Source organism: Rutidosis leptorrhynchoides, chromosome 5, assembly GCF_046630445.1.
Source record: "Rutidosis leptorrhynchoides isolate AG116_Rl617_1_P2 chromosome 5, CSIRO_AGI_Rlap_v1, whole genome shotgun sequence".
NCBI lineage: Eukaryota > Viridiplantae > Streptophyta > Magnoliopsida > Asterales > Asteraceae > Rutidosis > Rutidosis leptorrhynchoides.
The window spans coordinates 24,552,936-24,559,694 of NC_092337.1; positions in this window are offsets into that span (position 1 = coordinate 24,552,936).

The window sequence follows — 6,759 nt, forward strand, 5'->3', positions numbered from 1 at the left end:
TTTTTCCTTTCTATTACTAACTTATCACATATCACTCTCAACCATCACAACCTTCTTTTTTGGAGGAATATATATATATATATATACAGAGGCGAAACTAAGATTTTTTTCACCGGGGGCAACAAAAAAAAATTAACCGTAGCACTTTTTTTGGACAAAATTTGAAGATTTTGGGGCAAAAGTTGCAGATTTTGGGGCAAAATTTGAAGATTTTGGGGCAAAAGTTGGAGAATTTGGGGCAAAATTTGAAGGTTTTGGGACAAAATATGTAGGTTTGGGGGCAAAAAAAAAATCCACCGGGGACAAAGTCGAAAAACCCAAAATTTTTACACTGAAAAAAAAAATCCACCGGGGGCGCCCGGCCCCCTGCCCCATACCATCTTCGCCCCTGTGTGTGTGTGTGTGTATATATATATATATATATATATATATATATATATATATATATATATATATATATATATATATATATATATATATATATATATATATAGGGGCAGGATCAATGGGGAAGTAACCAATCGGGAGGAAGCGGGGGGAAGCAATTTTTTTTTTCCGTTTTTTTGGAATTTTTTTTTCCGGCATTAAGATCACACGAAAATATAAACATTTAAAAGAGACACTTCGTGATGAATGTTATTATTTAGGCGCGAAAACGATCGACAAAAATAAAATTCAAGATAATATTGTTCGTGAAGAATATGAACGTTTTTTTTTTCCATGTTTTGTGAAGTAAAATTTAGCTCGATTTATATACATATCCATTTAGATTTTGTTCATCCATATTCATTTATATATTTTCATCAATATCCATATCTATATTCACTTAAGCGGGTAATAGATATATATTGAATAATAAAAAAATATTATAATATTTTCCAAATATGCGATGAAAACAAAAACATGGTATATCAAAAATAAATATAACATGGAATAATAAAAAATCTATCAACAAGAAAGTGTAATCTTTGTCGAATGTAGAATACAATTTGTTGAATTTACTGTCAAACATAGATTACGAAAAATTAAATATATAATTTGTTTGTTTACTTTGTTAGATATATTTGTTTTATTGTATATATCATAGTTATTATTCCAAAATAAGGTTGAAAGCAACATGTAAATCTAACGATAAATGTATGTGTAATAGCAAATATGTAACATATATATATATATATATATATATATATATATATATATATATATATATATATATATATATATATATATATATATATATATATATATATATATATTACGTATTTGTATATGTATTTCGGATACCCATGGATGAAACTTTTCATCCATGTTCATATCCATATCCTTTTATATTCATCCATATCTGTACTCATGTCCATTCTGATTTATCTATATCTATCACGAAACGAATAGATCGGATAGATATTTACTGAATCAAGTGCCCATTGCCATCTGTTGTAAGAAGTGGTCTTAAACAATATATTATTGCATATCTATCTAACATTTGATTCTAAACATGTTATGGCTAGGATGCTGTTATTTACATTTATGACCTTCTACTTCTAGTACAAGTGCCAAAGTTGTATGGTTTTTAGAGTACTTCTAATGGGAGTGTTAATCTTATGTCAATTTCATGCTAATCTTATGTTAATCTTATGCCACCATCGATAATATATAGCCAATTAACGACCAATTTCATTTAGCCAACCATTTCGTCTTCTTCAGGCATAATTCATCACGGAATAAATGGTTTTATTTATTAATTTTTCTTGACTCAAGACTTGTCCCGATTCTTAATTAATAGTGCTCGCTTTACCTTCACTGTAATCGTTATAGGCTAAGAAGTACTTGGTCACATGCTACCAAAACTCATCAACTCTCACTCTGTACGTCCTATAAGCTAAGAACGATTACAGTGAAGGTAAAGCGAGCACTATTAATTAAGAATCGGTACAAGTCTTGAGTCAAGAAAAATTAATAAATAAAACCATTTATTCCGTGATGAATTATGCCTGAAGAAGACGAAATGGTTGGCTAAATGAAATTAGCCGTTAATTGGCTATATATTATCGATGGTGGCATAAGATTAACATAAGATTAGCATGAAATTGACATAAGATTAACACTCCCATTAGAAGTACTCTAAAAACCATACAACTTTGGCACTTGTACTAGAAGTAGAAGGTCATAAATGTAAATAACAGCATCCTAGCCATAACATGTTTAGAATCAAATGTTAGATAGACATGCAATAATATATTGTTTAAGACCACTTCTTACAACAGATGGCAATGGGCACTTGATTCAGTGAATATCTATCCGATCTATTCGTTTCGTGATAGATATAGATAAATCAGAATGGACATGAGTACAGATATGGATGAATCTAAAAGGATATGGATATGAACATGGATGAAAAGTTTCATCCATGGGTATCCGAAATACATATACAAATACGTAATATATATATATATATATATATATATATATATATATATATATATATATATATATATATATATATATATATATATATATATTACATATTTGCTATTACACATACATTTATCGTTAGATTTACATGTTGCTTTCAACCTTATTTTGGAATAATAACTATGATATATACAATAAAACAAATATATCTAACAAAGTAAACAAACAAATTATATATTTAATTTTTCGTAATCTATGTTTGATAGTAAATTCAACAAATTGTATTCTACATTCGACAAAGATTACACTTTCTTGTTGATAGATTTTTTATTATTCCATGTTATATTTATTTTTGATATACCATGTTTTTGTTTTCATCGCATACTTGGAAAATATTATAATATTTTTTTAATATTCAATATATATCTATTACCCGCTTAAGTGAATATAGATATGGATGTGATGACCCGGGAATTTTCGATCAAATTTAAACCTAATATTTATATGATTTCGACGCGATAAGCAAAGTCTATAAGGTTGAGTCTCAAAAAGTTTGAACTGTTTCATATATTCATTTTGACCTTTAGACTGTGCCCGACGATTCACGAACAATTGTATGTAAATAAATGTGTACATATAATATAATATAATGAAAGTATATATAATAATTAGAAGTTGTAAAATAAATATATTAGGAAACTGATATGTGATTGGTTATCAAGAAAGATAATTTTAAAATAACTAAAACTTGTTATTAATTGATTTCGAACATAATTTGTCAATGTTTAACAAAGTATAAATTGTATAATGTAATACTTTGAATTTAAATTGTTTTGATATATATAATTGATACATCTAACTAGGTAATGAATCTGGTTATGAAAAATATAATTATATATAGAAATTTGAATAATATGTAACACATATAAATATATATTAAGTTTAATTGGAAGTAAAATATAAATGTTATACTAATATTAACTTCTTTATTATCAGTAAATCTTAACGTTAATGTCTGTATTGTTATTAAATATTATATATATATATATATATATATATATATATATATATATATATATATATATATATATATATATATATATATATATATATATATATATATATATATATATTGGTATAAAAATCTAAAATATGTAAATTGTTATATCTTTATTATTACTAACGTTATTATTAGATACTATGATTATCACTATTTTTCTTATTATTTATATCAATATCTATAGTATTAATGTCATTATATAAAATGGGAATATGTAACTTGTTGTATCTTAATTGTAAATTGTATTATTATTAGACTTTATTAATACATTAATAATAACAATTATCATTATTATTGTAACTATCCTTATTATTATTATTATTATTATATTAAGATTATTATTATAATTATAATTACTAATTAATAAGATTAATTAGTAGATGGATAAATAATTATATGCAGGTACATAAAAAAAATTAGATTTATATATAATCATATCAGATTAATATATATCGATACACAGATATATTCATGGAATTTTGTTAAGAAATCACGCTAACTGTTTCAGCTAACTGTTCCTAGCTAACTGGTTACATTTTATTTATCGCAATTTAATTCTCGCAAGTTACATTCTCGCAATTTACATTCTCGCAATTACATTCTCGTAATTTTAATTTATCGTCATTTAAATTATTTTTTTTGTTATTTACTTTACGCATTTAATTTATCGTCATTTAATTTCTGTTATTTATTTTACGCACTTTAAATATCGGGACACGTATACAAGGTTTTGACATATCATATCGACACATCTATATATATTATTTGGAATCACCATAGACACTCTATATGCAGTAATGATCGAGTTCTCTATACAGGGTTGAGGTTGATTCTATAATAATATATATACTTTGAGTTGTGATCGAGTCTGAGACATGTACACGGATCACGATACGTATTAATTAATTCGAATATTATATATTAAATTATATATGAAAATGAATTATTGGACTGCCAACTGTGGACTATCGACTGTAGACTAATAACATTGGACAATTAAAATGAATTAAAATATTGACTATAATATATGAAACTAAACAATTCTTCAAGTTTCCCACTTGATTTCATCTTAAACCTCATTTGTATCTTGACGATTACAATCTGCGTTCAAACCTTTCATGATTCTTGAAAACACCTCAATCGAGGAGATGAACCAACCACACGATACCTACGAAAGAAAGAACTTATGCATATAGTATTGCACCTGAAAAACTCTCGGAAACTGAGTAAACGTTTAACACGTAGTTGTGCTAATTCCTTAGTGTTATTATCATCCAAAATAACATTGCAATTCTTTTTCACAATTAGCCAATTTTGTCACAGCTCCAACAAATCCACTTCAATTTTTCATTCGAATAAACTTTATTATAAACATTACCCCTTCATCATCGTTACCGGAGAACCGTTTATATACCACCACATTAGCAGTAAACTTACTAGCAAATTCATTATTCATTAACTTAAGTTTATCTCCGAAAAACCATTATATTTGTTCATTAAATCCTATCATATACCCATCCGCATCTTGTAAAGAGAACTGCCATACCAAATACCGGGAAATCAGCAATCAGTACTTTGAAAACTCACACCATTACTACATCAACAGTTATATGTATACATATAACACTTATCTCTTAGAATCATGATCTTCCATTACGGAATTTTGAAAAGCACCCAGTCTGCGAATCAATACTCTGAATGTAGAAAAAGCTGAATGAAGCAGCAGAAACCATAGACAACCGTAAACGACCTTAATCATTGAAAGTTTGATGATAAAAAATAGTATGTTGGAAAAGCTCAGAAAAGTTGGAACTGGAAAACGGATTGAGCTAACCATGAAGGAGACCAAGGACAAATACAAGGACCATACCATATATTCAAAGAACCCAAGTAATTCTGGATCCGATGAAACCTTCAACGAATATCTTACTCCGTATCCATGTTAAAATCTTGCGGAAAAATCTTTCTTCATCAACCATCGAACTTAGAAATTCCAAAATATCATCATCAATATCTTCGGTATTTCTGAGCATATTTTCATAAATATTCTCGTCCGAAATTATATACCTCTTCGTATTTCCTGTGAATCATTATATTAGAAACATTCAAGAGAAAATTTAGTACCGAAAAGCAGATTATGCGATACTATGAAGAAAGTCGTGGACAAATCACAAATAATAAGTTTGACTTCAAAGAATCCAAATGATTCAATGTCTGCTAAAGTCTTTAGTGAATATCTTACTCCTTACTCTAAACCCTTGCGGACAATAGTTTCTATCATCCTCTGATCTTAGATATTCCGAGATATTATCGTATCTTTCATTATAAATATCCTCGATATTTCTGAATATATTTTCATGACTAATCTTATCTGAAATCATTCATCTCTTCGTGCTATCAGTATTACATCATATAGAAACTGTTAGTTTCTATATTCTGTAAACTTTCGAGCTTAAAATATGAATGTTATTGAAGTAATGTTGAGAACTGATGCATGAGTTAGTATAATATAATGACACTTGATCAACGTGATTATATTACAGTAAGTCATGCTGAGTTTCTAATGGAACGTGATGATTCACAGATCCTAACGTCATCACATGTCATGTTACATAACTCTTTCATTATGCTTAACTTCTGAACATATCAATAAAGTATTTTCTTGATAGTTCTATTCTCAGTGATTCTAGTAATTTGATAAATCAAATCGTGCTAATACATTAGTTCTTATTTAGAACACAATGTTTATTCGAAATTCCATACTTACGAATTCTGGACCGTTACTCGCTTTACTAGAGGTCGGGAGGATAATAAAAAGGCAAAGAGCTCCAAAATATAAGAAAAAATAGAAAGCCCAACAACAACACCGAAATTACAAACCGTGGATATCAGTGCGTATAGCAATATAAAGACACGGGAGGATTATAAATACAATAATCCCTAAAGCATAGTAGAAATAAACGGATTCCTCCGGTGGAAGTTGGAAAAGGAGAATGATTGTTGCAATAATCAGGATAAGGACAAGGATCAGAACTGGATTAAGCATTTTCACGATCTTTTGAATTTGGGAATTGAGTATTGAAGTGGTGAAGATTAATGGGACGGAAAAGGTAAATTTATAATGGAAATATCAGATAGAGGAATAGAGGCAGATCACCGCATTTAATTATAGAAATCTAAATTTCCTTATTCGCAGAAGAATCAAATCTTTTAGATTTTGAAGATTTTTTCTTCAAATCCCTTGAATTTCGGAATTAAACCGGGGCGACGTCAAAAGTTATGACGCA